The sequence below is a fragment of the Phalangium opilio genome, unplaced genomic scaffold (assembly GCF_054372755.1).
Source record: "Phalangium opilio isolate 3A_F unplaced genomic scaffold, DU_Popi_V2 ptg000046l_1, whole genome shotgun sequence".
Taxonomy (NCBI): Eukaryota; Metazoa; Arthropoda; class Arachnida; order Opiliones; family Phalangiidae; genus Phalangium; species Phalangium opilio.
The window spans coordinates 2,440,043-2,464,000 of record NW_028324169.1 but is presented as its reverse complement, the minus strand read 5'-3'; the positions used below and the strand labels follow the sequence as shown (position 1 = coordinate 2,464,000).

General features: G+C 44.0%; 86 non-coding genes across 86 annotated transcripts; all 86 read left to right on the top strand.

The window, feature by feature from the left end:
• The first annotated feature begins 52 nt into the window (after positions 1-52).
• On the top strand, positions 53-125 carry TRNAV-UAC (transfer RNA valine (anticodon UAC)). The gene has a single exon. It is a non-coding gene; the product is annotated as a tRNA-Val (tRNA).
• Positions 126-189: 64 nt separating this feature from the next.
• TRNAV-UAC (transfer RNA valine (anticodon UAC)) lies at positions 190-262 on the top strand. The gene has a single exon. It is a non-coding gene; the product is annotated as a tRNA-Val (tRNA).
• A 477-nt stretch (positions 263-739) lies between these two features.
• Positions 740-812, top strand: TRNAV-UAC (transfer RNA valine (anticodon UAC)). The gene has a single exon. It is a non-coding gene; the product is annotated as a tRNA-Val (tRNA).
• A 203-nt stretch (positions 813-1,015) lies between these two features.
• TRNAV-UAC (transfer RNA valine (anticodon UAC)) lies at positions 1,016-1,088 on the top strand. The gene has a single exon. It is a non-coding gene; the product is annotated as a tRNA-Val (tRNA).
• Positions 1,089-1,291: 203 nt separating this feature from the next.
• On the top strand, positions 1,292-1,364 carry TRNAF-AAA (transfer RNA phenylalanine (anticodon AAA)). The gene has a single exon. It is a non-coding gene; the product is annotated as a tRNA-Phe (tRNA).
• A 203-nt stretch (positions 1,365-1,567) lies between these two features.
• Positions 1,568-1,640, top strand: TRNAV-AAC (transfer RNA valine (anticodon AAC)). The gene has a single exon. It is a non-coding gene; the product is annotated as a tRNA-Val (tRNA).
• Positions 1,641-1,705: 65 nt separating this feature from the next.
• Positions 1,706-1,778, top strand: TRNAF-AAA (transfer RNA phenylalanine (anticodon AAA)). Its single transcript has one exon. It is a non-coding gene; the product is annotated as a tRNA-Phe (tRNA).
• Positions 1,779-1,843: 65 nt separating this feature from the next.
• TRNAA-UGC (transfer RNA alanine (anticodon UGC)) lies at positions 1,844-1,916 on the top strand. Its single transcript has one exon. It is a non-coding gene; the product is annotated as a tRNA-Ala (tRNA).
• Positions 1,917-1,981: 65 nt separating this feature from the next.
• On the top strand, positions 1,982-2,054 carry TRNAV-AAC (transfer RNA valine (anticodon AAC)). Its single transcript has one exon. It is a non-coding gene; the product is annotated as a tRNA-Val (tRNA).
• A 65-nt stretch (positions 2,055-2,119) lies between these two features.
• Positions 2,120-2,192, top strand: TRNAF-AAA (transfer RNA phenylalanine (anticodon AAA)). The gene has a single exon. It is a non-coding gene; the product is annotated as a tRNA-Phe (tRNA).
• Positions 2,193-2,257: 65 nt separating this feature from the next.
• Positions 2,258-2,330, top strand: TRNAA-UGC (transfer RNA alanine (anticodon UGC)). The gene has a single exon. It is a non-coding gene; the product is annotated as a tRNA-Ala (tRNA).
• An 893-nt stretch (positions 2,331-3,223) lies between these two features.
• Positions 3,224-3,296, top strand: TRNAV-UAC (transfer RNA valine (anticodon UAC)). Its single transcript has one exon. It is a non-coding gene; the product is annotated as a tRNA-Val (tRNA).
• Positions 3,297-3,361: 65 nt separating this feature from the next.
• Positions 3,362-3,434, top strand: TRNAV-UAC (transfer RNA valine (anticodon UAC)). Its single transcript has one exon. It is a non-coding gene; the product is annotated as a tRNA-Val (tRNA).
• A 65-nt stretch (positions 3,435-3,499) lies between these two features.
• On the top strand, positions 3,500-3,572 carry TRNAF-AAA (transfer RNA phenylalanine (anticodon AAA)). Its single transcript has one exon. It is a non-coding gene; the product is annotated as a tRNA-Phe (tRNA).
• Positions 3,573-3,636: 64 nt separating this feature from the next.
• Positions 3,637-3,709, top strand: TRNAV-UAC (transfer RNA valine (anticodon UAC)). Its single transcript has one exon. It is a non-coding gene; the product is annotated as a tRNA-Val (tRNA).
• Positions 3,710-3,773: 64 nt separating this feature from the next.
• On the top strand, positions 3,774-3,846 carry TRNAV-UAC (transfer RNA valine (anticodon UAC)). The gene has a single exon. It is a non-coding gene; the product is annotated as a tRNA-Val (tRNA).
• A 203-nt stretch (positions 3,847-4,049) lies between these two features.
• TRNAV-UAC (transfer RNA valine (anticodon UAC)) lies at positions 4,050-4,122 on the top strand. Its single transcript has one exon. It is a non-coding gene; the product is annotated as a tRNA-Val (tRNA).
• A 65-nt stretch (positions 4,123-4,187) lies between these two features.
• Positions 4,188-4,260, top strand: TRNAF-AAA (transfer RNA phenylalanine (anticodon AAA)). Its single transcript has one exon. It is a non-coding gene; the product is annotated as a tRNA-Phe (tRNA).
• Positions 4,261-4,324: 64 nt separating this feature from the next.
• TRNAV-UAC (transfer RNA valine (anticodon UAC)) lies at positions 4,325-4,397 on the top strand. The gene has a single exon. It is a non-coding gene; the product is annotated as a tRNA-Val (tRNA).
• Positions 4,398-4,738: 341 nt separating this feature from the next.
• TRNAF-AAA (transfer RNA phenylalanine (anticodon AAA)) lies at positions 4,739-4,811 on the top strand. Its single transcript has one exon. It is a non-coding gene; the product is annotated as a tRNA-Phe (tRNA).
• A 479-nt stretch (positions 4,812-5,290) lies between these two features.
• Positions 5,291-5,363, top strand: TRNAV-AAC (transfer RNA valine (anticodon AAC)). The gene has a single exon. It is a non-coding gene; the product is annotated as a tRNA-Val (tRNA).
• A 65-nt stretch (positions 5,364-5,428) lies between these two features.
• TRNAV-UAC (transfer RNA valine (anticodon UAC)) lies at positions 5,429-5,501 on the top strand. Its single transcript has one exon. It is a non-coding gene; the product is annotated as a tRNA-Val (tRNA).
• A 64-nt stretch (positions 5,502-5,565) lies between these two features.
• TRNAV-UAC (transfer RNA valine (anticodon UAC)) lies at positions 5,566-5,638 on the top strand. Its single transcript has one exon. It is a non-coding gene; the product is annotated as a tRNA-Val (tRNA).
• Positions 5,639-5,841: 203 nt separating this feature from the next.
• Positions 5,842-5,914, top strand: TRNAF-AAA (transfer RNA phenylalanine (anticodon AAA)). Its single transcript has one exon. It is a non-coding gene; the product is annotated as a tRNA-Phe (tRNA).
• A 64-nt stretch (positions 5,915-5,978) lies between these two features.
• TRNAV-UAC (transfer RNA valine (anticodon UAC)) lies at positions 5,979-6,051 on the top strand. Its single transcript has one exon. It is a non-coding gene; the product is annotated as a tRNA-Val (tRNA).
• A 203-nt stretch (positions 6,052-6,254) lies between these two features.
• TRNAV-UAC (transfer RNA valine (anticodon UAC)) lies at positions 6,255-6,327 on the top strand. The gene has a single exon. It is a non-coding gene; the product is annotated as a tRNA-Val (tRNA).
• A 65-nt stretch (positions 6,328-6,392) lies between these two features.
• On the top strand, positions 6,393-6,465 carry TRNAF-AAA (transfer RNA phenylalanine (anticodon AAA)). The gene has a single exon. It is a non-coding gene; the product is annotated as a tRNA-Phe (tRNA).
• Positions 6,466-6,529: 64 nt separating this feature from the next.
• TRNAV-UAC (transfer RNA valine (anticodon UAC)) lies at positions 6,530-6,602 on the top strand. Its single transcript has one exon. It is a non-coding gene; the product is annotated as a tRNA-Val (tRNA).
• Positions 6,603-6,805: 203 nt separating this feature from the next.
• TRNAL-UAG (transfer RNA leucine (anticodon UAG)) lies at positions 6,806-6,878 on the top strand. Its single transcript has one exon. It is a non-coding gene; the product is annotated as a tRNA-Leu (tRNA).
• A 477-nt stretch (positions 6,879-7,355) lies between these two features.
• Positions 7,356-7,428, top strand: TRNAV-UAC (transfer RNA valine (anticodon UAC)). The gene has a single exon. It is a non-coding gene; the product is annotated as a tRNA-Val (tRNA).
• A 64-nt stretch (positions 7,429-7,492) lies between these two features.
• On the top strand, positions 7,493-7,565 carry TRNAV-UAC (transfer RNA valine (anticodon UAC)). The gene has a single exon. It is a non-coding gene; the product is annotated as a tRNA-Val (tRNA).
• A 340-nt stretch (positions 7,566-7,905) lies between these two features.
• TRNAF-AAA (transfer RNA phenylalanine (anticodon AAA)) lies at positions 7,906-7,978 on the top strand. The gene has a single exon. It is a non-coding gene; the product is annotated as a tRNA-Phe (tRNA).
• Positions 7,979-8,319: 341 nt separating this feature from the next.
• TRNAV-AAC (transfer RNA valine (anticodon AAC)) lies at positions 8,320-8,392 on the top strand. Its single transcript has one exon. It is a non-coding gene; the product is annotated as a tRNA-Val (tRNA).
• A 65-nt stretch (positions 8,393-8,457) lies between these two features.
• TRNAV-AAC (transfer RNA valine (anticodon AAC)) lies at positions 8,458-8,530 on the top strand. The gene has a single exon. It is a non-coding gene; the product is annotated as a tRNA-Val (tRNA).
• Positions 8,531-8,732: 202 nt separating this feature from the next.
• TRNAV-UAC (transfer RNA valine (anticodon UAC)) lies at positions 8,733-8,805 on the top strand. Its single transcript has one exon. It is a non-coding gene; the product is annotated as a tRNA-Val (tRNA).
• A 201-nt stretch (positions 8,806-9,006) lies between these two features.
• TRNAV-UAC (transfer RNA valine (anticodon UAC)) lies at positions 9,007-9,079 on the top strand. Its single transcript has one exon. It is a non-coding gene; the product is annotated as a tRNA-Val (tRNA).
• Positions 9,080-9,143: 64 nt separating this feature from the next.
• On the top strand, positions 9,144-9,216 carry TRNAV-UAC (transfer RNA valine (anticodon UAC)). Its single transcript has one exon. It is a non-coding gene; the product is annotated as a tRNA-Val (tRNA).
• Positions 9,217-9,280: 64 nt separating this feature from the next.
• TRNAV-UAC (transfer RNA valine (anticodon UAC)) lies at positions 9,281-9,353 on the top strand. Its single transcript has one exon. It is a non-coding gene; the product is annotated as a tRNA-Val (tRNA).
• Positions 9,354-9,417: 64 nt separating this feature from the next.
• TRNAV-UAC (transfer RNA valine (anticodon UAC)) lies at positions 9,418-9,490 on the top strand. The gene has a single exon. It is a non-coding gene; the product is annotated as a tRNA-Val (tRNA).
• A 203-nt stretch (positions 9,491-9,693) lies between these two features.
• Positions 9,694-9,766, top strand: TRNAV-UAC (transfer RNA valine (anticodon UAC)). Its single transcript has one exon. It is a non-coding gene; the product is annotated as a tRNA-Val (tRNA).
• Positions 9,767-9,831: 65 nt separating this feature from the next.
• On the top strand, positions 9,832-9,904 carry TRNAF-AAA (transfer RNA phenylalanine (anticodon AAA)). The gene has a single exon. It is a non-coding gene; the product is annotated as a tRNA-Phe (tRNA).
• Positions 9,905-10,244: 340 nt separating this feature from the next.
• On the top strand, positions 10,245-10,317 carry TRNAV-UAC (transfer RNA valine (anticodon UAC)). Its single transcript has one exon. It is a non-coding gene; the product is annotated as a tRNA-Val (tRNA).
• A 65-nt stretch (positions 10,318-10,382) lies between these two features.
• On the top strand, positions 10,383-10,455 carry TRNAV-UAC (transfer RNA valine (anticodon UAC)). The gene has a single exon. It is a non-coding gene; the product is annotated as a tRNA-Val (tRNA).
• A 202-nt stretch (positions 10,456-10,657) lies between these two features.
• TRNAV-UAC (transfer RNA valine (anticodon UAC)) lies at positions 10,658-10,730 on the top strand. Its single transcript has one exon. It is a non-coding gene; the product is annotated as a tRNA-Val (tRNA).
• Positions 10,731-10,932: 202 nt separating this feature from the next.
• Positions 10,933-11,005, top strand: TRNAV-UAC (transfer RNA valine (anticodon UAC)). Its single transcript has one exon. It is a non-coding gene; the product is annotated as a tRNA-Val (tRNA).
• A 64-nt stretch (positions 11,006-11,069) lies between these two features.
• Positions 11,070-11,142, top strand: TRNAV-UAC (transfer RNA valine (anticodon UAC)). Its single transcript has one exon. It is a non-coding gene; the product is annotated as a tRNA-Val (tRNA).
• Positions 11,143-16,705: 5,563 nt separating this feature from the next.
• Positions 16,706-16,778, top strand: TRNAV-AAC (transfer RNA valine (anticodon AAC)). The gene has a single exon. It is a non-coding gene; the product is annotated as a tRNA-Val (tRNA).
• A 203-nt stretch (positions 16,779-16,981) lies between these two features.
• On the top strand, positions 16,982-17,054 carry TRNAV-AAC (transfer RNA valine (anticodon AAC)). Its single transcript has one exon. It is a non-coding gene; the product is annotated as a tRNA-Val (tRNA).
• Positions 17,055-17,257: 203 nt separating this feature from the next.
• On the top strand, positions 17,258-17,330 carry TRNAV-UAC (transfer RNA valine (anticodon UAC)). Its single transcript has one exon. It is a non-coding gene; the product is annotated as a tRNA-Val (tRNA).
• Positions 17,331-17,394: 64 nt separating this feature from the next.
• TRNAV-UAC (transfer RNA valine (anticodon UAC)) lies at positions 17,395-17,467 on the top strand. The gene has a single exon. It is a non-coding gene; the product is annotated as a tRNA-Val (tRNA).
• A 64-nt stretch (positions 17,468-17,531) lies between these two features.
• On the top strand, positions 17,532-17,604 carry TRNAV-UAC (transfer RNA valine (anticodon UAC)). Its single transcript has one exon. It is a non-coding gene; the product is annotated as a tRNA-Val (tRNA).
• Positions 17,605-17,668: 64 nt separating this feature from the next.
• TRNAV-UAC (transfer RNA valine (anticodon UAC)) lies at positions 17,669-17,741 on the top strand. The gene has a single exon. It is a non-coding gene; the product is annotated as a tRNA-Val (tRNA).
• A 64-nt stretch (positions 17,742-17,805) lies between these two features.
• Positions 17,806-17,878, top strand: TRNAV-UAC (transfer RNA valine (anticodon UAC)). Its single transcript has one exon. It is a non-coding gene; the product is annotated as a tRNA-Val (tRNA).
• Positions 17,879-18,081: 203 nt separating this feature from the next.
• TRNAV-UAC (transfer RNA valine (anticodon UAC)) lies at positions 18,082-18,154 on the top strand. Its single transcript has one exon. It is a non-coding gene; the product is annotated as a tRNA-Val (tRNA).
• A 65-nt stretch (positions 18,155-18,219) lies between these two features.
• TRNAF-AAA (transfer RNA phenylalanine (anticodon AAA)) lies at positions 18,220-18,292 on the top strand. Its single transcript has one exon. It is a non-coding gene; the product is annotated as a tRNA-Phe (tRNA).
• A 64-nt stretch (positions 18,293-18,356) lies between these two features.
• On the top strand, positions 18,357-18,429 carry TRNAV-UAC (transfer RNA valine (anticodon UAC)). Its single transcript has one exon. It is a non-coding gene; the product is annotated as a tRNA-Val (tRNA).
• Positions 18,430-18,630: 201 nt separating this feature from the next.
• On the top strand, positions 18,631-18,703 carry TRNAV-UAC (transfer RNA valine (anticodon UAC)). The gene has a single exon. It is a non-coding gene; the product is annotated as a tRNA-Val (tRNA).
• A 203-nt stretch (positions 18,704-18,906) lies between these two features.
• On the top strand, positions 18,907-18,979 carry TRNAV-UAC (transfer RNA valine (anticodon UAC)). Its single transcript has one exon. It is a non-coding gene; the product is annotated as a tRNA-Val (tRNA).
• Positions 18,980-19,044: 65 nt separating this feature from the next.
• On the top strand, positions 19,045-19,117 carry TRNAV-UAC (transfer RNA valine (anticodon UAC)). The gene has a single exon. It is a non-coding gene; the product is annotated as a tRNA-Val (tRNA).
• A 65-nt stretch (positions 19,118-19,182) lies between these two features.
• Positions 19,183-19,255, top strand: TRNAF-AAA (transfer RNA phenylalanine (anticodon AAA)). The gene has a single exon. It is a non-coding gene; the product is annotated as a tRNA-Phe (tRNA).
• A 64-nt stretch (positions 19,256-19,319) lies between these two features.
• On the top strand, positions 19,320-19,392 carry TRNAV-UAC (transfer RNA valine (anticodon UAC)). Its single transcript has one exon. It is a non-coding gene; the product is annotated as a tRNA-Val (tRNA).
• Positions 19,393-19,456: 64 nt separating this feature from the next.
• TRNAV-UAC (transfer RNA valine (anticodon UAC)) lies at positions 19,457-19,529 on the top strand. The gene has a single exon. It is a non-coding gene; the product is annotated as a tRNA-Val (tRNA).
• Positions 19,530-19,593: 64 nt separating this feature from the next.
• Positions 19,594-19,666, top strand: TRNAV-UAC (transfer RNA valine (anticodon UAC)). Its single transcript has one exon. It is a non-coding gene; the product is annotated as a tRNA-Val (tRNA).
• A 203-nt stretch (positions 19,667-19,869) lies between these two features.
• On the top strand, positions 19,870-19,942 carry TRNAV-UAC (transfer RNA valine (anticodon UAC)). The gene has a single exon. It is a non-coding gene; the product is annotated as a tRNA-Val (tRNA).
• A 65-nt stretch (positions 19,943-20,007) lies between these two features.
• Positions 20,008-20,080, top strand: TRNAV-UAC (transfer RNA valine (anticodon UAC)). The gene has a single exon. It is a non-coding gene; the product is annotated as a tRNA-Val (tRNA).
• Positions 20,081-20,145: 65 nt separating this feature from the next.
• TRNAF-AAA (transfer RNA phenylalanine (anticodon AAA)) lies at positions 20,146-20,218 on the top strand. The gene has a single exon. It is a non-coding gene; the product is annotated as a tRNA-Phe (tRNA).
• A 339-nt stretch (positions 20,219-20,557) lies between these two features.
• TRNAV-UAC (transfer RNA valine (anticodon UAC)) lies at positions 20,558-20,630 on the top strand. Its single transcript has one exon. It is a non-coding gene; the product is annotated as a tRNA-Val (tRNA).
• Positions 20,631-20,695: 65 nt separating this feature from the next.
• On the top strand, positions 20,696-20,768 carry TRNAV-UAC (transfer RNA valine (anticodon UAC)). The gene has a single exon. It is a non-coding gene; the product is annotated as a tRNA-Val (tRNA).
• Positions 20,769-20,833: 65 nt separating this feature from the next.
• On the top strand, positions 20,834-20,906 carry TRNAF-AAA (transfer RNA phenylalanine (anticodon AAA)). Its single transcript has one exon. It is a non-coding gene; the product is annotated as a tRNA-Phe (tRNA).
• A 64-nt stretch (positions 20,907-20,970) lies between these two features.
• TRNAV-UAC (transfer RNA valine (anticodon UAC)) lies at positions 20,971-21,043 on the top strand. The gene has a single exon. It is a non-coding gene; the product is annotated as a tRNA-Val (tRNA).
• A 203-nt stretch (positions 21,044-21,246) lies between these two features.
• Positions 21,247-21,319, top strand: TRNAV-UAC (transfer RNA valine (anticodon UAC)). Its single transcript has one exon. It is a non-coding gene; the product is annotated as a tRNA-Val (tRNA).
• A 65-nt stretch (positions 21,320-21,384) lies between these two features.
• TRNAV-UAC (transfer RNA valine (anticodon UAC)) lies at positions 21,385-21,457 on the top strand. The gene has a single exon. It is a non-coding gene; the product is annotated as a tRNA-Val (tRNA).
• A 65-nt stretch (positions 21,458-21,522) lies between these two features.
• Positions 21,523-21,595, top strand: TRNAF-AAA (transfer RNA phenylalanine (anticodon AAA)). Its single transcript has one exon. It is a non-coding gene; the product is annotated as a tRNA-Phe (tRNA).
• Positions 21,596-21,659: 64 nt separating this feature from the next.
• TRNAV-UAC (transfer RNA valine (anticodon UAC)) lies at positions 21,660-21,732 on the top strand. Its single transcript has one exon. It is a non-coding gene; the product is annotated as a tRNA-Val (tRNA).
• Positions 21,733-21,796: 64 nt separating this feature from the next.
• Positions 21,797-21,869, top strand: TRNAV-UAC (transfer RNA valine (anticodon UAC)). Its single transcript has one exon. It is a non-coding gene; the product is annotated as a tRNA-Val (tRNA).
• A 64-nt stretch (positions 21,870-21,933) lies between these two features.
• Positions 21,934-22,006, top strand: TRNAV-UAC (transfer RNA valine (anticodon UAC)). The gene has a single exon. It is a non-coding gene; the product is annotated as a tRNA-Val (tRNA).
• Positions 22,007-22,209: 203 nt separating this feature from the next.
• Positions 22,210-22,282, top strand: TRNAV-UAC (transfer RNA valine (anticodon UAC)). Its single transcript has one exon. It is a non-coding gene; the product is annotated as a tRNA-Val (tRNA).
• Positions 22,283-22,347: 65 nt separating this feature from the next.
• TRNAV-UAC (transfer RNA valine (anticodon UAC)) lies at positions 22,348-22,420 on the top strand. Its single transcript has one exon. It is a non-coding gene; the product is annotated as a tRNA-Val (tRNA).
• A 65-nt stretch (positions 22,421-22,485) lies between these two features.
• On the top strand, positions 22,486-22,558 carry TRNAF-AAA (transfer RNA phenylalanine (anticodon AAA)). The gene has a single exon. It is a non-coding gene; the product is annotated as a tRNA-Phe (tRNA).
• Positions 22,559-22,897: 339 nt separating this feature from the next.
• TRNAV-UAC (transfer RNA valine (anticodon UAC)) lies at positions 22,898-22,970 on the top strand. Its single transcript has one exon. It is a non-coding gene; the product is annotated as a tRNA-Val (tRNA).
• Positions 22,971-23,035: 65 nt separating this feature from the next.
• Positions 23,036-23,108, top strand: TRNAV-UAC (transfer RNA valine (anticodon UAC)). The gene has a single exon. It is a non-coding gene; the product is annotated as a tRNA-Val (tRNA).
• Positions 23,109-23,173: 65 nt separating this feature from the next.
• TRNAF-AAA (transfer RNA phenylalanine (anticodon AAA)) lies at positions 23,174-23,246 on the top strand. The gene has a single exon. It is a non-coding gene; the product is annotated as a tRNA-Phe (tRNA).
• Positions 23,247-23,310: 64 nt separating this feature from the next.
• TRNAV-UAC (transfer RNA valine (anticodon UAC)) lies at positions 23,311-23,383 on the top strand. Its single transcript has one exon. It is a non-coding gene; the product is annotated as a tRNA-Val (tRNA).
• A 64-nt stretch (positions 23,384-23,447) lies between these two features.
• TRNAV-UAC (transfer RNA valine (anticodon UAC)) lies at positions 23,448-23,520 on the top strand. The gene has a single exon. It is a non-coding gene; the product is annotated as a tRNA-Val (tRNA).
• Positions 23,521-23,584: 64 nt separating this feature from the next.
• Positions 23,585-23,657, top strand: TRNAV-UAC (transfer RNA valine (anticodon UAC)). The gene has a single exon. It is a non-coding gene; the product is annotated as a tRNA-Val (tRNA).
• Positions 23,658-23,860: 203 nt separating this feature from the next.
• TRNAV-UAC (transfer RNA valine (anticodon UAC)) lies at positions 23,861-23,933 on the top strand. Its single transcript has one exon. It is a non-coding gene; the product is annotated as a tRNA-Val (tRNA).
• Positions 23,934-23,958: the final 25 nt, after the last annotated feature.

Sequence of the window (23,958 nt, the reverse complement as noted above, 5' to 3'; positions counted from 1 at the left end):
CGTGATTAGACATAGTAATAAGCTAGATCTCTTCGAAAACTTAAATTAACACGTATCTATGGTGTAGTGGTTATCACGTCCGCTTTACACGCGGAAGGTCTCAGGTTCGAGCCCTGATAGATACATGTTTTGACCATCGTGATTAGACATAGTAATAAGCCAGATCTCTTCGAAAACTTAAGTTAACACGTATCTATGGTGTAGTGGTTATCACGTCCGCTTTACACGCGGAAGGTCCCAGGTTCGAGCCCTGGTAGATACATGTTTTGACCATCGTGATTAGACATAATAATAAGGTAGATCGCTTCGAAAACTCACAATAACCAAGTATCTATGGTGTAGTGGTTATCACGTCCGACTAACACGCAGAAGGTCCCAAGTTCGTGCCCTGATAGATACATGTTTAGACCATCGTGATTAGACATAGTAATAAGCTAGATCTCTTCGAAAACTTAAATTAACACGTATCTATGGTGTAGTGGTTATCACGTCTGCTTTACACGCGGAAGGTCCCAGGTTCGAGCCCTGAAAGATACATGTTTTGACCATCATGATTAGACATAGTAATAAGGTAGATCGCTTCGAAAACTCACAATAACCAAGTATCTATGGTGTAGTGGTTATCACGTCCGACTAACACGCAGAAGGTCCCAAGTTCGTGCCCTGATAGATACATGTTTAGACCATCGTGATTAGACATAGTAATAAGCTAGATCTCTTCGAAAACTTAAATTAACACGTATCTATGGTGTAGTGGTTAACACGTCCGCTTTACACGCGGAAGGTCCCAGGTTCGAGCCCTGGTAGATACATGTTTTGACCATCGAGAATAGACATAATAATAAGGTAGATCTCTTCGAAAACTCACAATAACCATGTTTCTATGGTGTAGTGGTTATCACGTCCGCCTAACACGCGGATGGTCCCAGGTTCGTGCCCTGATAGATACATGTTTTGACCATCGTGATAAGACATAGTAATAAGCTAGATCTCTTCGAAAACTTTATAATAACACGTATCTATGGTGTAGTGGTTATCACGTCCGCTTTACACGCGGAAGGTCCCAGGTTTGAGCCCTGGTAGATACATGTTTTGACCATCGTGATTAGACATAATAATAAGGTAGATCTCTTCGAAAACTCACAATAACCAAGTATCTATGGTGTAGTGGTTATCACGTCCGACTAACACGCGGAAGGTCCCAGGTTCGAGCCCTAGTAGATACATGTTTTGACCATCGTGATTAGACTTAATAATAAGGTAGATCTCTTCGAAAACTCACAATAACTAAGTATCTATGGTGTAGTGGTTATCACGTCCGCCTAAAACGCGGAAGGTCCCGGTTTCGAGCCCTGGTAGATACATGTTTTGACCATCGTGATTAGACATAATAATAAGGTAGATCTCTTCGAAAACTTTATATTAACACGGATCTATGGTGTATTAGTTATCACGTCCGCCTTGCACGTGGAAGGTCCCAGGTTCGAGCCCTGGTAGATACATGTTTTGACCATCGTGATTAGACATAATAATAAGGTAGATCTCTTCGAAAACTCACAATATCCAAGTATCTATGGTGTAGTGGTTATCACGTCCGACTAACACGCGGAAGGTCCCAGGTTCGAGCCCTGGTAGATACATGTTTTGACCATCGTGATTAGACATAATAATAAGGTAGATCTCTTCGAAAACTCACAATAACCAAGTATCTATGGTGTAGTGGTTATCACGTCCGCCTAAAACGCGGAAGGTCCCGGTTTCGAGCCCTGGTAGATACATGTTTTGACCATCGTGATTAGACATAATAATAAGGTAGATCTCTTCGAAAACTTTATATTAACACGGATCTATGGTGTATTGGTTATCACGTCCGCCTTGCACGTGGAAGGTCCCAGGTTCGAGCCCTGGTAGATACATGTTTTGACAATCGTGATTAGACATAATAATAAGGTAGATCTCTTCGAAAACTCACAATAACCAAGTATCTATGGTGTAGTGGTTATCACGTCCGACTAACACGCGGAAGGTCCCAGGTTCGAGCCCTGGTAGATACATGTTTTGACCATCGTGATTAGACATAATAATAAGGTAGATCTCTTCGAAAACTCACAATAACCAAGTGTCTATGGTGTAGTGGTTATCACGTCCGCCTAAAACGCGGAAGGTCCCGGTTTCGAGCCCTGGTAGATACATGTTTTGACCATCGTGATTAGACATAATAATAAGGTAGATCTCTTCGAAAACTTTATATTAACACGGATCTATGGTGTATTGGTTATCACGTCCGCCTTGCACGTGGAAGGTCCCAGGTTCGAGCCCTGGTAGATACATGTTTTGACAATCGTGATTAGACATAATAATAAGGTAGATCTCTTCGAAAACTTTATAATAACACGTATCTATGGTGTAGTGGTTATCACGTCCGCTTTACACGCGGAAGGTCCCGGTTTCGAGCCCTGGTAGATACATGTTTTGACCATCTTGATTAGATATAATAATAAGGTAGATCTCTTCGAAAACTCACAATAACCAAGTATCTATGGTGTAGTGGTTATCACGTCCGCCTAACACGCGGAAGCTCCCAGGTTCGAGCCCTGGTAGATTCATGCTTTGACCATCGTGATTAGGCATAATAATAAGCTAGATCTCTTCTAAAACTTTATATTAACACGCACCTATGGTGTAGTGGTTATCACGTCCGCCTAACACGCGGAAGGTCCCAGGTTCGTGCCCTGATAGATACATGTTTTGACCATCGTGATTAGACATAGTAATAAGCTAGATCTCTTCGAAAACTTTATAATAACACGTATCTATGGTGTAGTGGTTATCACGTCCGCTTTACACGCGGAAGGTCCCGGTTTCGACCCCTGGTAGATACATGTTTTGACCATCTTGATTAGATATAATAATAAGGTAGATCTCTTCGAAAACTCACAATAACCAAGTATCTATGGTGTAGTGGTTATCACGTCCGCCTAACACGCGGAAGCTCCCAGGTTCGAGCCCTGGTAGATTCAAGCTTTGACCATCGTGATTAGGCGTAATAATAAGCTAGATCTCTTCTAAAACTTTATATTAACACGCACCTATGGTGTAGTGGTTATCACGTCCGCCTAACACGCGGAAGGTCCCAGGTTCGTGCCCTGATAGATACATGTTTTGACCATCGTGATTAGACATAGTAATAAGCTAGATCTCTTCCAAAACTTTATAATAACACGTATCTATGGTGTAGTGGTTATCACGTCCGCTTTACACGCGGAAGGTCTCAGGTTCGAGCCCTGATAGATACATGTTTTGACCATCGTGATTAGACATAGTAATAAGCTAGATCTCTTCGAAAACTTTATAAAAACACGTATCTATGGTGTAGTGGTTATCACGTCCGCTTTACACGCGGAAGGTCCCAGGTTCGAGCCCTGGTAGATACATGTTTTGATCATCGTGATTATACATAATAATAAGGTAGATCTCTTAGAAAACTCACAATAACCAAGTATCTATGGTGTAGTGGTTATCACGTCCGCCTAAAACGCGGAAGGTGTCAGGTTCGAGCCCTGATAGATACATGTTTTGACCATCGTGATTAGACATAGTAATAAGCTAGATCTCTTCGAAAACTTAAATTAACACGTATCTATGGTGTAGTGGTTATCACGTCCGCTTTACACGCGGAAGGTCCCAGGTTCGAGTCCTGATAGATACATGTTTTGACCATCGTGATTAGACATAGTAATAAGCTACATCTCTTCGAAAACCTAAGTTAACACGTATCTATGGTGTAGTGGTTATCACGTCCACTTTACACGCGGAAGGTCCTAGGTTCGAGCCCTGGTAGATACATGTTTTGCCCATCGTGATTAGACATAATAATAAGGTAGATCTCTTCGAAAACTCACAATAACCAAGTATCTATGGTGTAGTGGTTATCACGTCCGCCTAACACGCGGAAGGTCCCAGGTTCGTGCCCTGATAGATACATGTTTTGACCATCGTGATTAGACATAGTAATAAGCTAGATCTCTTCGAAAACTTTATAAAAACACGTATCTATGGTGTAGTGGTTATCACGTCCGCTTTACACGCGGAAGGTCCCAGGTTCGAGCCCTGGTAGATACATGTTTTGATCATCGTGATTATACATAATAATAAGGTAGATCTCTTAGAAAACTCACAATAACCAAGTATCTATGGTGTAGTGGTTATCACGTCCGCCTAAAACGCGGAAGGTGTCAGGTTCGAGCCCTGATAGATACATGTTTTGACCATCGTGATTAGACATAGTAATAAGCTAGATCTCTTCGAAAACTTAAATTAACACGTATCTATGGTGTAGTGGTTATCACGTCCGCTTTACACGCGGAAGGTCCCAGGTTCGAGTCCTGATAGATACATGTTTTGACCATCGAGAATAGACATAATAATAAGGTAGATCTCTTCGAAAACTCACAATAACCATGTTTCTATGGTGTGGTGGTTATCACGTCCGCCTAACACGCGGAAGGTCCCAGGTTCGTGCCCTGATAGATACATGTTTTGACCATCGTGATTAGACATAGTAATAAGCTAGATATCTTCGAAAACTTTATAATTACACTTATCTATGGTGTAGTGGTTATCAAGTCCGCTTTACACGCGGAAGGTCCCAGGTTTGAGCCCTGGTAGATACATGTTTTGACCATCGTGATTAGACATAATAATAAGGTAGATCTCTTCGAAAACTCACAATAAACAAGTATCTATGGTGTAGTGGTTATCACGTCCGACTAAAACGCGGAAGGTCCCGGTTTCGAGCCCTGGTAGATACATGTTTTGACCATCGTGATTAGACATAATAATAAGGTAGATCTCTTCGAAAACTTTATATTAACACGGATCTATGGTGTATTGGTTATCACGTCCGCCTTGCACGTAGAAGGTCCCAGGTTCGAGCCCTGGTAGATACATGTTTCGACCATCGTGATTAGACATAATAATAAGGTAGATCTCTTCGAAAACTTTATAATAACACGTATCTATGGTGTAGTGGTTATCACGTCCGCTTTACACGCGGAAGGTCCCGATTTCGAGCCCTGGTAGATACATGTTTTGACCATCGTGATTAGATATAATAATAAGGTAGATTTCTTCGAAAACTCACAATAACCAAGTATCTATGGTGTAGTGGTTATCACGTCCGCCTAACACGCGGAAGCTCCCAGGTTCGAGCCCTGGTAGATTCATGCTTTGACCATCGTGATTAGGCATAATAATAAGCTAGATCTCTTCTAAAACTTTATGTTAACACGCACCTATGGTGTAGTGGTTATCACGTCCGCCTAACACGCGGAAGGTCCCAGGTTCGAGCCCTGGTAGATACATGTTTTGACCATCGTGATTAGACATAGTAATAAGCTAGATCTCTTCGAAAACTTTATAATAACACGTATCTATGGTGTAGTGGTTATCACGTCCGCTTTACACGCGGAAGGTCTCAGGTTCGAGCCCTGATAGATACATGTTTTGACCATCGTGATCAGACATAGTAATAAGCTAGATCTCTTCGAAAACCTAGCTTAACACGTACCTATGGTGTAGTGGTTATCACGTCCGCTTTACACGCGGAAGGTCCCAGGTTCGAGCCCTGGTAGATACATGTTTTGCCCATCGTGATTACACATAGTAATAAGCTAGATCTCTTCGAAAACTCACAATAACCAAGTATCTATGGTGTAGTGGTTATCACGTCCGCCTAACACGCGGAAGGTTCCGGTTTCGAGCCCTCGTAGATACATGTTTTGACCATCGTGATAAGACATATTAATAACGTAGATCTCTTCGAAAACTCAGAACAACCAAGTCTCTATGGTGTAGTGGTTATCACGTCCGCCTAAAACGCGGAAGGTGTCAGGTTCGAGCCCTGATAGATACATGTTTTGACCATCGTGATTAGACATAGTAATAAGCTACATCTCTTCGAAAACCTAAATTAACACGTATCTATGGTGTAGTGGTTATCACGTCCGCTTTACACGCGGAAGGTCCTAGGTTCGAGCCCTGGTAGATACATGTTTTGCCCATCGTGATAAGACATAATAATAAGGTAGATCTCTTCGAAAACTCACAATAACCAAGTATCTATGGTGTAGTGGTTATCACGTCCGCCTAACACGCGGAAGGTCCCAGGTTCGTGCCCTGATAGATACATGTTTTGACCATCGTGATTAGGCATAGTAATAAGCTACATCTCTTCGAAAACTTTATAAAAACACGTATCTATGGTGTAGTGGTTATCACGTCCGCTTTACACGCGGAAGGTCCCAGGTTCGAGCCCTGGTAGATACATGTTTTGACCTTCGTGATAAGACATAATAATAACGTAGATCTCTTCGAAAACTCAGAACAACCAAGTCTCTATGGTGTAGTGGTTATCACGTCCGCCTAAAACGCGGAAGGTGTCAGGTTCGAGCCCTGATAGATACATGTTTTGACCATCGTGATTAGACATAGTAATAAGCTACATCTCTTCGAAAACCTAAATTAACACGTATCTATGGTGTAGTGGTTTTCACGTCCGCTTTACACGCGGAAGGTCCCAGGTTCGAGCCCTGGTAGATACATGTTTTGCCCATCGTGATTAGACATAATAATAAGGTAGATCTCTTCGAAAACTCACAATAACCAAGTATCTATGGTGTAGTGGTTATCACGTCCGCCTAACACGCGGAAGGTCCCAGGTTCGTGCCCTGATAGATACATGTTTTGACCATCGTGATTAGACATAGTAATAAGCTAGATCTCTTCGAAAACTTTAAAATAACACGTATCTATGGTGTAGTGGTTATCACGTCCACTTTAGAGGCGGAAGGTCCCAGGTTCGAGCCCTGGTAGATACATGTTTTGATCATCGTGATTATACATAATAATAAGGTAGATCTCTTAGAAAACTCACAATAACCAAGTATCTATGGTGTAGTGGTTATCACGTCCGCCTAACACGCGAAAGGTCCCAGGTTCGTGCCCTGATAGATACGTGTTTTGACCATCGTGATTAGACATAGTAATAAGCTAGATCTCTTCGAAAACTTGAATTAACACGTATCTATAGTGTAGTGGTTATCACGTCCGCTTTACACGCGGAAGGTCCCAGGTTTGAGCCCTGGTAGATAAATGTTTTGACCATCGTGATTAGACATAATAATAAGGTAGATCTCTTCGAAAACTCATAATAACCAAGTATCTATGGTGTAGTGGTTATCACGTCCGACTAACACGCGGAAGGTCCCAGGTTCGTGCCCTGATAGATACATGTTTAGACCATCGTGATTAGACATAGTAAAAAGCTAGATCTCTTCGAAAACTTAAATTAACACGTATCTATGGTGTAGTGGTTATCACGTCCGCTTTACACGCGGAAGGTCCCAGGTTCGAGTCCTGATAGATACATATTTTGACCATCGTGATTAGACATAGTAATAAGCTACATCTCTTCGAAAACTTAAATTAACACGTATCTATGGTGTAGTGGTTATCACGTCCGCTTTACACGCGGAAGGTCCCAGGTTCGAGTCCTGATAGATACATGTTTTGACCATCGTGATTTGACATAGTAATAAGCTACATCTCTTCGAAAACCTAAATTAACACGTATCTATGGTGTAGTGGTTATCACGTCCGCTTTACACGCGGAAGGTCCCAGGTTCGTGCCCTGATAGATACATGTTTTGACCATCGTGATTAGACATAATAATAAGGTAGATCTCTTCGAAAACTCACAATAACCAAGTATCTATGGTGTAGTGGTTATCACGTCCGACTAACACGCGGAAGGTCCCAGGTTCGAGCCGTGGTAGATACATGTTTTGACCATCGTGATTAGACATAATAATAAGGTAGATCTCTTCGAAAACTCACAATAACCAAGTATCTATGGTGTAGTGGTTATCACGTCCGCCTAAAACGCGGAAGGTCCCGGTTTCGAGCCCTGGTAGATACATGTTTTTACCATCGTGATTAGACATAATAATAAGGTAGATCTCTTCGAAAACTTTATAATAACACGTATCTATGGTGTAGTGGTTATCACGTCCGCTTTACACGCGGAAGGTCCCGGTTTCGAGCCCTGGTAGATACATGTTTTGACCACCGTGATTAGATATAATAATAAGGTAGATCTCTTCGAAAACTAACAATAACCAAGTATCTATGGTGTAGTGGTTGTCACGTCCGCCTAACACGCGGAAGCTCCCAGGTTCGAGCCCTGGTAGATTCATGCTTTGACCATCGTGATTAGGCATAATAATAAGCTAGATCTCTTCTAAAACTTTATGTTAACACGCACCTATGGTGTAGTGGTTATCACGTCCGCCTAACACGCGGAAGGTCCCAGGTTCGAGCCCTGGTAGATACATGTTTTGACCATCGTGATTAGACATAATAATAAGGTAGATCTCTTCGAAAACTCACAATAACCAAGTATCTATGGTGTAGTGGTAATCACGTCCGCCTAACACGCGGAAGGTCCCAGGTTCGAACCCTGGTAGATACATGTTTTGACCATCGTGATTAGACATAGTAATAAGCTAGATCTCTTCGAAAACTTTATAATAACACGTATCTATGGTGTAGTGGTTATCACGTCCGCTTTACACGCGGAAGGTGTCAGGTTTGAGCCCTGATAGATACAAGTTTTGACCATCGTGATTAGACATAGTAATAAGCTAGATCTCTTCGAAAACTTAAATTAACACGTATCTATGGTGTAGTGGTTATCACGTCCGCTTTACACGCGGAAGGTGTCAGGTTCGAGCCCTGATAGATACAAGTTTTGACCATCGTGATTAGACATAGTAATAAGCTAGATCTCTTCGAAAACTTAAATTAACACGTATCTATGATGTAGTGGTTATCACGTCCGCTTTACACGCGGAAGGTCCCAGGTTCGAGTCCTGATAGATACATGTTTTGACCATCGTGATTAGACATAGTAATAAGCTACATCTCTTCGAAAACCTAAGTTAACACGTATCTATGGTGTAGTGGTTATCACGTCCGCTTTACACGCGGAAGGTCCCAGGTTCGAGCCCTGGTAGATACATGTTTTGACCATCGTGATTAGACATAGTAATAAGCTAGATCTCTTCGAAAACTTAAATTAACACGTATCTATGGTGTAGTGGTTATCACGTCCGCTTTACACGCGGAAGGGCCCAGGTTCGAGTCCTGATAGATACATGTTTTGACCATCGTGATTAGACATAGTAATAAGCTACATCTCTTCGAAAACCTAAATTAACACGTATCTATGGTGTAGTGGTTATCACGTCCGCTTTACACGCGGAAGGTCCCAGGTTCGAGTCCTGATAGATACATGTTTTGACCATCGTGATTAGACATAGTAATAAGCTACATCTCTTCGAAAACCTAAATTTACACGTATCTATGGTGTAGTGGTTATCACGTCCGCTTTACACGCGGAAGGTCCCAGGTTCGAGCCCTGGTAGATACATGTTTTGCCCATCGTGATTAGACATAATAATAAGGTAGATCTCTTCGAAAACTCACAATAACCAAGTATCTATGGTGTAGTGGTTATCACGTCCGCCTAACACGCGGAAGGTCCCAGGTTCGTGCCCTGATAGATACATGTTTTGACCATCGTGATTAGACATAGTAATAAGCTAGATCTCTTCGAAAACTTTATAATAACACGTATCTATGGTGTAGTGGTTATCACGTCCGCTTTACACGCGAAAGGTCCCAGGTTCGAGCCCTGGTAGATACATGTTTTGACCTTCGTGATAAGACATAATAATAACGTAGATCTCTTCGAAAACTCAGAACAACCAAGTCTCTATGGTGTAGTGGTTATCACGTCCGCCTAAAACGCGGAAGGTGTCAGGTTCGAGCCCTGATAGATACATGTTTTGACCATCGTGATTAGACATAGTAATAAGCTACATCTCTTCGAAAACCTAAATTAACACGTATCTATGGTGTAGTGGTTTTCACGTACGCTTTACACGCGGAAGGTCCCAGGTTCGAGCCCTGGTAGATACATGTTTTGCCCATCGTGATTAGACATAATAATAAGGTACATCTCTTCGAAAACTCACAATAACCAAGTATCTATGGTGTAGTGGTTATCACGTCCGCCTAACACGCGGAAGGTCCCAGGTTCGTGCCCTGATAGATACATGTTTTGACCATCGTGATTAGACATAGTAATAACCTAGATCTCTTCGAAAACTTTATAATAACACGTATCTATGGTGTAGTGGTTATCACGTCCGCTTTACACGCGGAAGGTCTCAGGTTCGAGCCCTGATAGATACATGTTTTGACCATCGTGATTAGACATAGTAATAAGCTAGATCTCTTCGAAAACTTTAAAATAACACGTATCTATGGTGTAGTGGTTATCACGTCCGCTTTACAGGCGGAAGGTCCCAGGTTCGAGCCCTGGTAGATACATGTTTTGATCATCGTGATTATACATAATAATAAGGTAGATCTCTTAGAAAACTCACAATAACCAAGTATCTATGGTGTAGTGGTTATCACGTCCGACTAACACGCGAAAGGTCCCAGGTTCGTGCCCTGATAGATACATGTTTTGACCATCGTGATTAGACATAGTAATAAGCTAGATCTCTTCGAAAACTTGAATTAACACGTATCTATAGTGTAGTGGTTATCACGTCCGCTTTACACGCGGAAGGTCCCAGGTTTGAGCCCTGGTAGATACATGTTTTGACCATCGTGATTAGACATAATAATAAGGTAGATCTCTTCGAAAACTCATAATAACCAAGTATCTATGGTGTAGTGGTTATCACGTCCGACTAACACGCGGAAGGTCCCAGGTTCGTGCCCTGATAGATACATGTTTAGACCATCGTGATTAGACATAGTAAAAAGCTAGATCTCTTCGAAAACTTAAATTAACACGTATCTATGGTGTAGTGGTTATCACGTCCGCTTTACACGCGGAAGGTCCCAGGTTCGAGTCCTGATAGATACATGTTTTGACCATCGTGATTAGACATAGTAATAAGCTACATCTCTTCGAAAACTTAAATTAACACGTATCTATGGTGTAGTGGTTATCACGTCCGCTTTACACGCGGAAGGTCCCAGGTTCGAGTCCTGATAGATACATGTTTTGACCATCGTGATTAGACATAGTAATAAGCTACATCTCTTCGAAAACCTAAATTAACACGTATCTATGGTGTAGTGGTTATCACGTCCGCTTTACACGCGGAAGGTCCCAGGTTCGTGCCCTGACAGATACATGTTTTGACCATCGTGATTAGACATATTAATAAGGTAGATCTCTTCGAAAACTCACAATAACCAAGTATCTATGGTGTAGTGGTTATCACGTTCGACTAACACGCGGAAGGTCCCAGGTTCGAGCCGTGGTAGATACATGTTTTGACCATCGTGATTAGACATAATAAGGTAGATCTCTTCGAAAACTCACAATAACCAAGTATCTATGGTGTAGTGGTTATCACGTCCGCCTAAAGGATTCGCGTTTTGGTTTTCGTCGAGTGCGGTCGCGTTTTTCTCTCGCTCCGTCCTCGGCTTCTCCTCTTGCTCGCGGGTTTTTTTTTCGGCCTTTTGGCTTTTTTATTCGTTTCTTTGCGTGAGTTTCTTTTTTGCTGTCTATTTTGAGTCGGTTTTCTCGCGTTTTGGGCTCTGCCTCGGGCAGAGTCCCGTTATTTTTTCAACTAATCTATTATTATTACTAATCTACTTACACGATGGAAGTTTTGAAACGTTCGGTTTTTGTAGAATGTCAGGAGCGCGTTGTTTCGAAGATTGAAGAAGCTTTGTCATTGACTTTTGGTGCGGATTCTTATTCGTCGGTGGTGAGTACGAAAGGCGGATTTTTCGTAACATTTGTGTCGTTGGAAGATGCGGATAATTGCGCAGAATTAGGTCTTGGGCTCGAGGCGGAAGACTGCGTGGTGCGTAAAGTCGGGAGTCGCGAGATCATTGCTACCTTTTTTGATCTCCCGGAGTTTGTATCGGATGACGTTTTAAAGGCAAAGTTGCTGAGTTATAATTGCGAGTTAAAAAGTGAGGTGGTTTGGGAGCGTACAAATGGCAAGTATTACGGGCAACGCTCGATAAAGGTTTCGCTACCAGAGGGTGTCTCTAGCTTACCTTATAGTTTGCGTTTGGTCGACGTCATGGGGCTCGAAAGCTCCTACCGCGTTCGGCATGATCGGCAGGGCAAAGTTTGTAATAAGTGTCTGTCTAACTCTCACCTCTACAAGGACTGTCCTCTCTTCGTTTGCCGCCGGTGTGTCGCTCAGGGGCATATCGCGCGGGTTTGCCCCAATGTTGATATACCTCGTCGTTTGCCTCCTGCTGCACCTTCTGTCGACTTGCCGGTTGGTGTTTCTTCCGCCGAGGTTATCCCGGAGGGCGGGTCACCAGTTGCGGCGCCTGGAGACTCTGAAGTACTGGTTGCGACTCAGAAACGTCCAGTTTCTAGTAGTGATGGTGAACCTTCCGTTTCGCCCGAGGATGGCCAGGGAGACTGGCGTGTTGTCGGTGGTAAGCAGGGGCTGAAACGACCTAAGTCAGACCTCCCTTTGCTTGGTCGGCCTCCTTCTCCACGTCTTATCGCTGACCAGGTGACCCCTCCGCTGCTCTCGCCCTTCAATGATAAAAATCGTTTCTCTTAACGTCCGCGGTTTGCGGGCTCTGGCGAAGATGAAAGAACTGGTTGAATGGAGCAAGGGTTTCGACGTTTTGTGTCTCCAAGAGACTCACTGGTCGGGCTCCCATGTCGCGGTTTTTCGGTCTCTTTGGCGCGGTCCCATTTATTTTGATAATGACCCTGTTTCCGGTTTTCGCGGTGTTGCTATTTGCATTCGGGCGGGTCTTGACGTTTTGCCTGCCCGCGTCCTCCGTAGTGGAGAGGGCCGGTTTATTTTGGCGTCTTTGTCCATTGACAGCGAACCTCTGGATATCGTGAACGTGTATCTTCCGAATGTCGCGCCCGATCGTTTGCCCTTTTATGACCGCTTGCGGGGGGTGGTCTCGCGCTGTTCGCGTCCCCTAGTCGTCGGGGATTTTAACGACGTAGCGCAGCCGGGTCTGGATCGCCGACCATTGTCTGGTTCCTCTTCGCGTTTGGGCTCGACTGCCTTATTCCGATTTCTACGTGATACCCACCTCATTGACGTTTGGCGCGCAACACATGCGGACAACTTTGACTGGACCTGGTCCGGTCCCGTGTATGGCTCTTATCTTCAATCGCGCATCGACTATGTTCTCCTTGCCGGGGAGGATCGTCAGAACGTTACGACCTGTCAGATCTTACCGTGTCCCCTTTCGGATCATCGCGCCCTTGAACTCCGTCTCGTCTTGGACGGCGTTAAGATGGGCCCAGGTACGTGGTCTTTTAATGCGCGTCTCTTGCAGTTCGACGCCTACCGCCAGGCGGTCTTACGCATTCTTCGCCGGAGTCGCCAACGCTTTCGCGAATCGCCGGACAAATTTGCATGGTACGAAGCTTTAAAGCAGTCCCTACGCGAACATGCCATGTTGTACGGGAAGGTTCAAGCCTCGCGTGATCGCGCCGAACGAACTCGCTTACGCGAAGCCTTGTCCAAGACTCAGCTGGCCGCATCTAATTCCTCGGTTGGTCTCGCGGACTTTCTTGCGGCGAAGGAGGCCTTAACCGACTTCGACAGGGGGGTGCTGCAGGGGGCAGTAGTTCGGGCTAACCAGCAATGGCGCTCGGCCGGTGAGCGTCCTACGTCCTTTTTTCTCCGCCTGGAACGTCATCGGCAGTCTTCTAAGTCGATCAAATGTGTCTTGGCGCCTGACGCGCAGCTCCTCACGGAACCGGGGGCCGTTCGGCAGCGCTATTTTGAACACTTCGCGGCGATGTCTCGTAGACGTCCTACGGACCGGGCTGTAATTGACTTTTACGCGTCTTTCGTTAATAACAGACTTTGTGCGGCCGACGCGCAGGTTTGTGATGCCCCGATACGGTGGGCGGACATTTCAATGGTCTTAAATTGCGCTCCCGCCGGCAAAAGCCCGGGTACTGACGGTTTCACGAACGAGTTCTGGCGATTCGTGCTGCCACATATTCAGGAAGAATTTGTTGCACTCCTTTCCCATTGTCATTCGGAGGGTCGCCTTCCTCCTTCTATGAAGGAAGGGCTCATTATCTTGCTGCCTAAAGCCGGTGATTTAAGAGACGTCAAGAACAGACGCCCCATCACGTTGCTAAACGCGGACTATAAGCTCGTCGCGAAAGTACTCGGTTCACGGCTTTCTTCAATTTTTCCATCGTCAATTCATGGTTCGCAAACGGGCGCCGTTCGATCACGATCCGCGACCAGTACTCCCGCCCTTTTCTCCGACATCATGGACTATCTGCAGCGGTCTCGCGGGCCGGGTATCCTCGTTAAATTAGATCTCGCGAAAGCGTTTGATCAGGTTTCGTGGGACTACCTCTTTGCGGTACTTCGCGCTTTTGGCTTCGGCGAGCCGTTTCGCAAGTGGATTCAATTATTTCTCGTTGGCAGCAAGTCTTGCCTGAAAATAAATGGATATTTAACAGACTTTTTTCAGCTCGGTCGATCGGTCCGCCAGGGCTGTCCGCTTAGTCCCTTGCTTTACGTTCTCTCTTCCGAACCCCTATGCTACGCCTTGGAATGCCGTCCCGCTATCGACCGGATTCTTTGGCCGACCTCTCAGCCTCCTCCCTTGTTACGGGTCCATGTCGATGACAATGCCTTGGTGGTCCGTGATACAGCATCCGTCTTGGAAGTTGTGCGGGAATATCAGCGGTATGGCCTCGCGTCGGGTTCCGACTTGAACATCTCCAAGTGTCGAGGTATGTGGTTGGGCTGCGACCGGGGTCGAGCCCCATCCTCTGTTGCGGACCTCACTATCTCGTCCGACCCGCTCGAGATTTTGGGCATCTTTCTCAGTACGGATGGCGCGGTATCGGACGATCTTAACTGGAGCCCGCGTTTGGCTAAATTCCGTCGTGTCCTTCGCATTTGGAAAGGTCGGTGCCTTTCCTTGTCGGGCAAGATCGTGGTGGTCAACACTTTGGCCATGTCATTACTGGGGCATTCGCTGCGGTCCCTCGCGTTACCTAATCGGTTTGAGGACGACTTTCGCCGGGAAACCCTGGGTTTTTTGTGGGGTGAACGCGCCCATACGGTCGCTTATTCTTTGCTTACGCGTCCGAAGAAGGTCGGCGGCTTCGGGCTGGTTGACTTGCGCACGAAGAAACTTACTTTTCGCTTGCAAGAACTGTTACGGTATATTACGGGCGCCGACGCGCAACGTACGTACGAACTGGCTCAGTATTTGTTGTGTCCTTCTTTGCATGCCTCGGACCCGGGATTTGACATTTTGCAGTGCACGCTCCCTGCCTCGTATGTCGCGAGGCTCTCACCCCGGTATCGTGAGCTTTGGCTCGCTTGGTCTGAATTCTGTGCCACTCAGAATCTGCATTTAAGAGACCCGCCCGATTTATTAAGTTCGGTTTTATTCTTCAACCCGCGAATTGACATGTCCGGTCTCAGTCCGCGTGCTCGTGCGTGTTTTCTTTTTCACGGTCTGTATCGCTTACGGGATTTTACTTACGAAGTGGTTCCGGGTTTTTTACCCAGTCCCGCGATTGCTGACCTGTGTGGGCTAGCTTCGGACGCCCCTTGCCCGTCGTGGCTTACAACTGCGGTTCAATATATCCATTCTGTTCTCCCGGAGACTTGGCTTTCCCGCGTTCGGTCGCGGCGCCGCTTCTGCCGTACGGTCGGTGTGACATTAGTCGATAATACGGGTGCGGATTTCAACTTGACTGCCCTGACCAGCAAGGTCATCTACGGTCGTTTTGCGCTCTCCACCGTTGCTGAGTCCCCAGGTGAGCATGCCTGGCGCCGGTTCTTTGGGGGTCCCCTGCCTCGCCCTGCCTGGTCAACGTTACACTCGTCTTTGCTTCGTCCTTCTCATCGCGACGTCAACCTTCAAGTGGTGCATGGGGCTATCTTTACGTCTGAGCGGCTTTTCGCCATCGGTCTTTCGTCTAACCCCACGTGCGTGTTTTGCTTCAACAATGTCGAAACTTTAGAGCACATTTTCTTGCGCTGCCCCTTTACGATTCGGCTCTGGCAGTCCCTCTTTGTCACTAAATTAGGCTTGGCCCTTGACAGTGTGCTGGGCAGTTGTACGCCCGGCAGGGACTCTTTTATCATCTTTCAACATTATTCGGCTGGCATTCGCCCTAAATCCCGTGTGAAATTCGTTCATTTCTTAACGTCACTCTTTAAATGGCTGGTTTTAAATGCACGTTCGTTTTTAATTAGTACTGCCAAAGTCTCGTTAGCTATTTTAGAAAAACGTTGTTACGCTATTTTAAAACGCGAACTCCGTCTAACCTTAAGCTCCCATTTCTTGTTATTGAATCGTGATGAACATTTTTTAAAGCATATAAAACAATTCTTAGACTGGTTGTAATTGTTCGATATTTCCTGATGTGCACAAAGTAGCATTGATTATCTTTGACGTTTGTATCAATTTTGTTTTATAATAAAAAAAAAAAAAAAAAAAAAAAAAACGTCCGCCTAAAACGCGGAAGGTCCCGGTTTCGAGCCCTGGTAGATACATGTTTTGACCATCGTGATTAGACATAATAATAAGCTAGATCTCTTCTAAAACTTTATGTTAACACGCACCTATGGTGTAGTGGTTATCACGTCCGCCTAACACGCGGAAGGTCCCAGGTTCGAGCCCTGGTAGATACATGTTTTGACCATCGTGATTAGACATAATAATAAGGTAGATCTCTTCGAAAACTTTATAATAACACGTATCTATGGTCTAGTGGTTATCACGTCCGCTTTACACGCGGAAGGTCCCGGTTTCGAGCCCTGGTAGATACATGTTTTGACCATCGTGATTAGACATAATAATAAGGTAGATCTCTTCGAAAACTCACAATAACCAAGTATCTATGGTGTAGTGGTAATCACGTCCGCCTAACACGCGGAAGGTCCCAGGTTCGAACCCTGGTAGATACATGTTTTGACCATCGTGATTAGACATAGTAATAAGCTAGATCTCTTCGAAAACTTTATAATAACACGTATCTATGGTGTAGTGGTTATCACGTCCGGCTTTACACGCGGAAGGTGTCAGGTTCGAGCCCTGATAGATACAAGTTTTGACCATCGTGATTAGACATAGTAATAAGCTAGATCTCTTCGAAAACTTAAATTAACACGTATCTATGGTGTAGTGGTTATCACGTCCGCTTTACACGCGGAAGGTGTCAGGTTCGAGCCCTGATAGATACAAGTTTTGACCATCGTGATTAGACATAGTAATAAGCTAGATCTCTTCGAAAACTTAAATTAACACGTATCTATGGTGTAGTGGTTATCACGTCCGCTTTACACGCGGAAGGTCCCAGGTTCGAGTCCTGATAGATACATGTTTTGACCATCGTGATTAGACATAGTAATAAGCTACATCTCTTCGAAAACCTAAGTTAAAACGTATCTATGGTGTAGTGGTTATCACGTCCGCTTTACACGCGGAAGGTCCCAGGTTCGAGCCCTGGTAGATACATGTTTTGACCATCGTGATTAGACATAGTAATAAGCTAGATCTCTTCGAAAACTTAAATTAACACGTATCTATGGTGTAGTGGTTATCACGTCCGCTTTACACGCGGAAGGTCCCAGGTTCGAGTCCTGATAGATACATGTTTTGACCATCGTGATTAGACATAGTAATAAGCTACATCTCTTCGAAAACCTAAATTAACACGTATCTATGGTGTAGTGGTTATCACGTCCGCTTTACACGCGGAAGGTCCCAGGTTCGAGCCCTGGTAGATACATGTTTTGCCCATCGTGATTAGACATAATAATAAGGTAGATCTCTTCGAAAACTCACAATAACCAAGTATCTATGGTGTAGTGGTTATCACGTCCGCCTAACGCGCGGAAGGTCCCAGGTTCGTGCCCTGATAGATACATGTTTTGACCATCGTGATTAGACATAGTAATAAGCTAGATCTCTTCGAAAACTTTAAAAAAACACGTATCTATGGTGTAGTGGTTATCACGTCCGCTTTACACGCGGAAGGTCCCAGGTTCGAGCCCTGGTAGATACATGTTTTGACCATCGTGATAAGACATAATAATAACGTAGATCTCTTCGAAAACTCAGAACAACCAAGTCTCTATGGTGTAGTGGTTATCACGTCCGCCTAAAACGCGGAAGGTGTCAGGTTCGAGCCCTGATAGATACATGTTTTGACCATCGTGATTAGACATAGTAATAAGCTACATCTCTTCGAAAACCTAAATTAACACGTATCTATGGTGTAGTGGTTATCACGTCCGCTTTACACGCGGAAGGTCCCAGGTTCGAGCCCTGGTAGATACATGTTTTGCCCATCGTGATTAGACATAGTAATAAGCTACATCTCTTCGAAAACCTAAATTAACACGTATCTATGGTGTAGTGGTTATCACGTGCGCTTTACACGCGGAAGGTCCCAGGTTCGAGTCCTGATAGATACATGTTTTGACCATCGTGATTAGACATAGTAATAGGCTACATCTCTTCGAAAACCTAAATTAACACGTATCTATGGTGTAGTGGTTATCACGTCCGCTTTACACGCGGAAGGTCCCAGGTTCGAGCCCTGGTAGATACATGTTTTGCCCATCGTGATTAGACATAATAATAAGGTAGATCTCTTCGAAAACTCACAATAACCAAGTATCTATGGTGTAGTGGTTATCACGTCCGCCTAACATGCGGAAGGTCCCAGGTTCGTGCCCTGATAGATACAAGTTTTGACCATCGTGATTAGACATAGTAATAAGGTAGATCTCTTCGAAAACTTCATAATAACACGTATCTATGGTGTAGTGGTTATCACGTCCGCTTTACACGCGGAAGGTCTCAGGTTCGAGCCCTGTTAGATACATGTTTTGACCATCGTGATTAGACATAGTAATAAGCTAGATCTCTTCGAAAACTTTAAAATAACACGTATCTATGGTGTAGTGGTTATCACGTCCGCTTTACACGCGGAAGGTCCCAGGTTCGAGCCCTGGTAGATACATGTTATGATCATCGTGATTATACATAATAATAAGGTAGATCTCTTAGAAAACTCACAATAACCAAGTATCTATGGTGTAGTGGTTATCACGTCCGCCTAAAACGCGGAAGGTGTCAGGTTCGAGCCCTGATAGATACATGTTTTGACCATCGTGATTAGACATAGTAATAAGCTAGATCTCTTCGAAAACTTAAATTAACACGTATCTATAGTGTAGTGGTTATCACGTCCGCTTTACACGCGGAAGGTCCCAGGTTCGAGTCCTGATAGATACATGTTTTGACCATCGTGATTAGACATAGTAATAAGCTACATCTCTTCGAAAACCTAAATTAACACGTATCTATGGTGTAGTGGTTATCACGTCCGCTTTACACGCGGAAGGTCCCAGGTTCGAGTCCTGATAGATACATGTTTTGACCATCGTGATTAGACATAGTAATAAGCTACATCTCTTCGAAAACCTAAATTAACACGTATCTATGGTGTAGTGGTTATCACGTCCGCTTTACACGCGCAAGGTCCCAGGTTCGAGCCCTGGTAGATACATGTTTTGCCCATCGTGATTAGACATAATAATAAGGTAGATCTCTTCGAAAACTCACAATAACCAAGTATCTATGGTGTAGTGGTTATCACGTCCGCCTAACACGCGGAAGGTCCCAGGTTCGTGCCCTGATAGATACATGTTTTGACCATCGTGATTAGACATAGTAATAAGGTAGATCTCTTCGAAAACTTCATAATAACACGTATCTATGGTGTAGTGGTTATCACGTCCGCTTTACACGCGGAAGGTCTCAGGTTCGAGCCCTGTTAGATACATGTTTTGACCATCGTGATTAGACATAGTAATAAGCTAGATCTCTTCGAAAACTTTAAAATAACACGTATCTATGGTGTAGTGGTTATCACGTCCGCTTTACACGCGGAAGGTCCCAGGTTCGAGCCCTGGTAGATACATGTTATGATCATCGTGATTATACATAATAATAAGGTAGATCTCTTAGAAAACTCACAATAACCAAGTATCTATGGTGTAGTGGTTATCACGTCCGCCTAAAACGCGGAAGGTGTCAGGTTCGAGCCCTGATAGATACATGTTTTGACCATCGTGATTAGACATAGTAATAAGCTAGATCTCTTCGAAAACTTAAATTAACACGTGTCTGTAGTGTAGTGGTTATCACATCCGCTTTACACGCGGAAGGTCCCAGGTTTGAGCCCTGGTAGATACATGTTTTGACCATCCTGATTAGACATAATAATAAGGTAGATCTCTTCGAAAACTTAAATTAACACGTATCTATGGTGTGGTTGTTATCACGTCCGCTTTACACGCGGAAGGTTCCAGGTTCGTGCCCTGATAGATACATGTTTTGACCATCGTGATTAGACATAGTAATAAGCTAGATCTCTTCGAAAACTTCATAATTACACGTATCTATGGTGTAGTGGTTATCACGTCCGCTTTACACGCGGAAGGTCTCAGGTTCGAGCCCTGATAGATACATGTTTTGACCATCGTGATTAGACATAGTAATAAGCTAGATCTCTTCGAAAACTTTATAAAAACACGTATCTATGGTGTAGTGGTTATCACGTCCGCTTTACACGCAGAAGGTCCCAGGTTCGAGCCCTGGTAGATACATGTTTTGATCATCGTGATTATACATAATAATAAGGTAGATCTCTTAGAAAACTCACAATAACCAAGTATCTATGGTGTAGTGGTTATCACGTCCGCCTAAAACGCGGAAGGTGTCAGGTTCGAGCCCTGATAGATACATGTTTTGACCATCGTGATTAGACATAGTAATAAGCTAGATCTCTTCGAAAACTTAAATTAACACGTATCTATAGTGTAGTGGTTATCACGTCCGCTTTACACGCGGAAGGTCCCAGGTTCGAGTCCTGATAGATACATGTTTTGACCATCGTGATTAGACATAATAATAAGGTAGATCTCTTCGAAAACTCACAATAACCAAGTATCTATGGTGTAGTGGTTATCACGTCCGCCTAACACGCGGAAGGTCCCAGGTTCGTGCCCTGATAGATACAAGTTTTGACCATCGTGATTAGACATAGTAATAAGGTAGATCTCTTCGAAAACTTCATAATAACACGTATCTATGGTGTAGTGGTTATCACGTCCGCTTTACACGCGGAAGGTCTCAGGTTCGAGCCCTGTTAGATACATGTTTTGACCATCGTGATTAGACATAGTAATAAGCTAGATCTCTTCGAAAACTTTAAAATAACACGTATCTATGGTGTAGTGGTTATCACGTCCGCTTTACATGCGGAAGGTCCCAGGTTCGAGCCCTGGTAGATACATGTTATGATCATCGTGATTATACATAATAATAAGGTAGATCTCTTAGAAAACTCACAATAACCAAGTATCTATGGTGTAGTGGTTATCACGTCCGCCTAAAACGCGGAAGGTGTCAGGTTCGAGCCCTGATAGATACATGTTTTGACCATCGTGATTAGACATAGTAATAAGCTAGATCTCTTCGAAAACTTAAATTAACACGTATCTATAGTGTAGTGGTTATCACGTCCGCTTTACACGCGGAAGGTCCCAGGTTCGAGTCCTGATAGATACATGTTTTGACCATCGTGATTAGACATAGTAATAAGCTACATCTCTTCGAAAACCTAAATTAACACGTATCTATGGTGTAGTGGTTATCACGTCCGCTTTACACGCGGAAGGTCCCAGGTTCGAGTCCTGATAGATACATGTTTTGACCATCGTGATTAGACATAGTAATAAGCTACATCTCTTCGAAAACCTAAATTAACACGTATCTATGGTGTAGTGGTTATCACGTCCGCTTTACACGCGCAAGGTCCCAGGTTCGAGCCCTGGTAGATACATGTTTTGCCCATCGTGATTAGACATAATAATAAGGTAGATCTCTTCGAAAACTCACAATAACCAAGTATCTATGGTGTAGTGGTTATCACGTCCGCCTAACACGCGGAAGGTCCCAGGTTCGTGCCCTGATAGATACATGTTTTGACCATCGTGATTAGACATAGTAATAAGGTAGATCTCTTCGAAAACTTCATAATAACACGTATCTATGGTGTAGTGGTTATCACGTCCGCTTTACACGCGGAAGGTCTCAGGTTCGAGCCCTGTTAGATACATGTTTTGACCATCGTGATTAGACATAGTAATAAGCTAGATCTCTTCGAAAACTTTAAAATAACACGTATCTATGGTGTAGTGGTTATCACGTCCGCTTTACACGCGGAAGGTCCCAGATTCGAGCCCTGGTAGATACATGTTATGATCATCGTGATTATACATAATAATAAGGTAGATCTCTTAGAAAACTCACAATAACCAAGTATCTATGGTGTAGTGGTTATCACGTCCGCCTAAAACGCGGAAGGTGTCAGGTTCGAGCCCTGATAGATACATGTTTTGACCATCGTGATTAGACATAGTAATAAGCTAGATCTCTTCGAAAACTTAAATTAACACGTGTCTGTAGTGTAGTGGTTATCACATCCGCTTTACACGCGGAAGGTCCCAGGTTTGAGCCCTGGTAGATACATGTTTTGACCATCCTGATTAGACATAATAATAAGGTAGATCTCTTCGAAAACTTAAATTAACACGTATCTATGGTGTGGTTGTTATCACGTCCGCTTTACACGCGGAAGGTCCCAGGTTCGTGCCCTGATAGATACATGTTTTGACCATCGTGATTAGACATAGTAATAAGCTAGATCTCTTCGAAAACTTCATAATTACACGTATCTATGGTGTAGTGGTTATCACGTCCGCTTTACACGCGGAAGGTCTCAGGTTCGAGCCCTGATAGATACATGTTTTGACCATCGTGATTAGACATAGTAATAAGCTAGATCTCTTCGAAAACTTTATAAAAACACGTATCTATGGTGTAGTGGTTATCACGTCCGCTTTACACGCAGAAGGTCCCAGGTTCGAGCCCTGGTAGATACATGTTTTGATCATCGTGATTATACATAATAATAAGGTAGATCTCTTAGAAAACTCACAATAACCAAGTATCTATGGTGTAGTGGTTATCACGTCCGCCTAAAACGCGGAAGGTGTCAGGTTCGAGCCCTGATAGATACATGTTTTGACCATCGTGATTAGACATAGTAATAAGCTAGATCTCTTCGAAAACTTAAATTAACACGTATCTATAGTGTAGTGGTTATCACGTCCGCTTTACACGCGGAAGGTCCCAGGTTCGAGTCCTGATAGATACATGTTTTGACCATCGTGATTAGACATAGTAATAAGCTACATCTCTTCGAAAACCTAAATTAACACGTATCTATGGTGTAGTGGTTATCACGTCCGCTTTACACGCGGAAGGTCCCAGGTTCGAGTCCTGATAGATACATGTTTTGACCATCGTGATTAGACATAGTAATAAGCTACATCTCTTCGAAAACCTAAATTAACACGTATCTATGGTGTAGTGGTTATCACGTCCGCTTTACACGCGGAAGGTCCCAGGTTCGAGCCCTGGTAGATACATGTTTTGCCCATCGTGATTAGACATAATAATAAGGTAGATCTCTTCGAAAACTCACAATAACCAAGTATCTATGGTGTAGTGGTTATCACGTCCGCCTAACACGCGGAAGGTCCCAGGTTCGTGCCCTGATAGATACATGTTTTGACCATCGTGATTAGACATAGTAATAAGCTAGATCTCTTCGAAAACTTCATAATAACACGTATCTATGGTGTAATGGTTATCACGTCCGCTTTACACGCGGAAGGTCCCAGGTTCGAGCCCTGGTAGATACATGTTTTGATCATCGTGATTATACAT